Source organism: Passer domesticus, chromosome 10 (genome assembly GCF_036417665.1).
Source record: "Passer domesticus isolate bPasDom1 chromosome 10, bPasDom1.hap1, whole genome shotgun sequence".
In the NCBI taxonomy this organism is placed as follows: domain Eukaryota; kingdom Metazoa; phylum Chordata; class Aves; order Passeriformes; family Passeridae; genus Passer; species Passer domesticus.
In genome coordinates, this window is record NC_087483.1 from 11,527,394 (window position 1) to 11,531,621 (window position 4,228).

Sequence of the window (4,228 nt, forward strand, 5' to 3'; positions counted from 1 at the left end):
AAACTACAATTAATCCCCCCTTTTTTTTCCAACTGTAAACTTTCCCTCTGTCTCCAGCATGAATGTCCTGATGTTCAGTCTCTGGGAGCTTCCCTCCCATCCACCCAGGACTACCTCAGGTTTTATCCTTCCCAGACAAACACTTGTCAAACATGATCCAGACAAGCAAGAATTAGTGCCTTAGATGAGAGAAACATGCTAAGATTGTCATGTTTGATTCAATGTTTGTTGTTTCTACAGCTTTTGGATCAAGCACCCTCACTGCCTTTTCTTTCTCTGTGCCCTGGGTGATGATTTGAACCTGAGAATTACTGTTACCAAAACATTAAAAAAAGATGGCAAACAACAGTAAGTTCTTCTTGATTAGTTTTTTTTTTTTTTTTTTCATTTTTCTCACCAACATTCAGCTGCAAATCTATATATCCAACACAGTGGAAATAATTCCCCTTAAATTGACGAAAAAATCTCAAAACCACAAAAACCCAGAAAAAACCAAAAATAATAACTATAGCTATCATGATTATTTGCAATCTTTGATGTGAACACACATCCCATCACATAGTAATGAAAAAGTTCGCACTGTCAGTGGTCAGAAGAGAGATGAAAAGCTTTACAGCAATATTGCTCATTTCATCACAGGCCATTATGTTGTAGATTTTAATAAATACCACAGAAAAGGTAACTAATCAATACAATCTATATTATTTTATTAATTTAGCTCATTAATCTATAGATGGCTAAGTGTTGATTTAATTGCATCTTAATAAAGATATACAACAACATACTGAATGCAGCTTCAGAAAACATAAAATTACCTTTCAATGTAAAATTTTGAAAATGGACATATTTACTATATTTCCCTCAAGCTACTTGTTTCATTGCTTTGAAAACAAAGTAGAGTCAGAAAAGCCAGACCTTAATCTCTTGCACCACTATTCTACTGACAGTGATAAATAATTCCCAAAAAATCAAAGCCAGACAGAAGCGGATGCCCCAAAATATGCACCCATATCTGTTCAGCAAGACAGACCCTGAATATTATCTCCAGGCAACAGCATGTGGAAAGAATATATATATCTCAGGAGCCCCCCAATCACCCTAGTAGAGATTAATTAGTTTACCCAAGACTGCTTATGATAAAATACTGCAAAATTAGGCTTACAGATTGCATTTCCCAAAATATATAGGATCACAATTCTGCCCTCAAGGAATAGATTTCCTTATTCCTACAGGGGTCCACCTTGAGTCCTACTGGTTACTTGTCTCCTGAATGCCAGCAGGGGATACAGGCTTGTTTTACTAAATTTTGGGCTGTCCATGCAAGGTTATGGTTGCATATTCCCCTTAATATGGTTCCATGACCCAACAGTGCCTGTGCACAGCTCGTGTGCCCCAAACCCACGGGGAGCTGGGGGCACCCACACACCCAGCTCTGCCAGGAAACAGGTGGTGGGAGAGATAAACACAGCCCAAGGCACATGCAACTTGCTAAAGTCATTATTAAAGAGAAAATCCCTGCATATGCTCTATCAGTGACACACACACAAACCTAATGTCTTTCAGGGACTCAGTTTTATTTTGTTTGCTTTTTTATTCACAGAGTGAAATTCTGAAGGTGGGAAGGCAAGAGAAAAATGTAACAGAGCATAAGAAAAGGGACATTTAAATTTATTCGTCTGCATATAGAGTTGCTTCCTCCTTCTGTGAGCCCCTGGGCAGCCAGGACTTCCCTGCCTTGCCAATCAAACCCATGAGGAAACATCAAGCGAACTGGCTGGAGCATATCAGCAATGTTCTGTACGGATCCATCACTTAAAATACTGCACTGCAGTGTGAAAAGACAAACGGGAGAGACAGCAGGAATCAGCACTCCCTCTCCTTTCTGTCAAGTAAGGCCAATGCTATCACAGAAATGGAGAGACACACACCAGATCAACGGGCCACAAGTGCTGCACCAGGCACAGGTGAGCTGTTGAATCAGCAGGACAGACAGCCCTGGACCTGTTCTGTCACTGTGAGACACAGACAGCACACCAGAGCTGTTAAATGACAGCACATGGAAGTCAGCTGGCACTACATGTGCACCACTTAACACAAAGGCACCCACAGCAAGCCTGGGAATGGTTTATGATCTAAAGCACGGGTATTCTTTGGCAGTAACACCTGACAAACAGACCTGTCTGCTGAAACACTGAACAAGGTGGCAGATTGATCATGTAAACCAGCTACCTGAATGAGCAAAAGTTAATACTGTTTATAGCAAATTATTCTCTCACACTCTTAAAAAGACAGTGAATTGCCTGAGACATTTTAAATATATTGAACACACTGAAATTACTTTGCATTATCTTATTAGAAAAGAAACCAAGTCTTTATCTATATTTTGTTATAAACACAACCACAGTCTTCAAGAGAAGATTGCTTTATGCTTGACTACAGCCTCATTTCCAGTTCTAGTTTTGATGCTCATTTTCATTCTATTCTATTCCATTCTATTCTGACATTTAGTTCTGCCTTTTGCAGTCAGTATTTTTGACTTCATCCCAACTTGTTCAAGGTATCTCAGTCCTTACCCACCCAACCCACTCCTGCTCATTTCACTTATCTCTGGAAGTTGTTTCAGTTTGGCAGCACTAAAATTCAGCAGTGCCCAGAAATGTGCTGTGGTGTTCTTTACTGAGGTGCTCAAGCATGTTCAAGAATGCATCTGCCCATCACTACCAAGAAAGGGATTGGACTTTATCACCTTAATTCTAGGGCACATTTAACCACAAAAAAAAACCCCATTATATGTTATTGGCATGGGAATTAGAGACAGCTGGCTGTGTCAGCAAGGGAGAGCTCAGGGCTGGAAGGGGAAGGCTGATTTCAGTGACAAGTGAGCATCACTGAAGTGGAGGGGAAGGAGAAAAAAGCTCTACTGTGCAAAACCACTGCTCCCACCTTCCTAACAAGCAGGAAATTTGTGAAAAAGGTCCAAAGCATCCTGGCCTCTGAGACCTGCTTTCTCATATGTAGCTAATAAGTCACAATTTTTAACTTCTCTGTGTGCTCCCTTTTGCAAAGACTTTGCAGGAAGTCATATTTTTACATGCATTATTCTAATAACTACCAAAAACAAAGCAACATACTCACAAAAAAAAAACCCTGACAAAACACACAAAGCACCTGGAATGACTGATGAAAAAAAGCACCATGACAAAAGGCACAATCTAAATATACTGATGTAAAATTCTGGATCATATATTTAATCTTTGTCACCTTCCTGTTACTATCTGAGAAATATCATAGTTATGTTTGATCACCAATTCCCATTAATTAATAAATTTTTCTTATTAATTTGCTCGCTTATTCTGTTTTGCTTTTCTTCAGGAATTTACTTTTCTCTTCCTCTCACTCCATAAAGGTAGTTTGCTGATCTGAATGAGGCAGCATGCAACGAAAGTGCTGCATCCAGTGGGATGTCAGTGAACTTGACACCAGCTCAGATGGACTTCACAAGGCTGCCCACACCCACCATGTGGGTCAACACAAACAACAGAAGGCAGCAGCATGAAAACCAAAAGAAACATGCCCAAGAGCTGGAAAACAAAGGGAGAGAAAGGAGACAACTGCAGGTACACGGATGGTGGGAGCCATGCAGAGCAGCAGCCCCGCACTCCCTGTGTGTAAATCCACAGAGTGACCTCCTCACCAGACACCTTGGGGACTCATAGACCTCGAGGGAGACTCAGGAAACCCCATTCCACAGGATGGCTCTTCGTACAGGATCAGGAGGAGCTGTTTGGTGTGCCAAAAGAGGTATCAGAAAAGGCTGGAATGCTAATATCAATTGATTTTCTTTCTATACGCTTCCCAATTCTAAAATCCCAGCACATCAAAAGGCTTATTACTGAAGAAGAGTGAAATCCATTCATGGAAATGGCTGAACACAGGAACACCAGCTGTGTTTGAATACTACAGCATTAAAATTAACTTTACAACTTATTTTGAATCTGCTTGTTATAATGGCATAAAAGTACACACTGTAGACTATTTTAGTCCTAATCTTAAAAGTAAGCAGTACCTCTGTGATTTGACACTTGGTTATGAAAGATGTAGAGATAAAGAATAAAAGCATGTGCTTTGTGCATATGCTTGAGTTCCCTGCTGAGAGGAGAGCTCTATCCACATCTTCATGAGATATTTCCTCCCATAAACTTGAAGCCATTTACTTATTGAGTGCACA

General features: G+C 40.3%; 1 long non-coding RNA gene across 1 annotated transcript; it reads left to right on the forward strand.

Annotated features, from left to right (window-relative positions):
* The first annotated feature begins 235 nt into the window (after positions 1-235).
* Positions 236-4,016, forward strand: LOC135308411 (uncharacterized). The gene is made up of 3 exons (XR_010368849.1): positions 236-348; positions 1,601-1,964; positions 3,407-4,016. It is a non-coding gene; the product is annotated as an uncharacterized LOC135308411 (long non-coding RNA).
* The last annotated feature ends 212 nt before the right edge of the window (positions 4,017-4,228 follow it).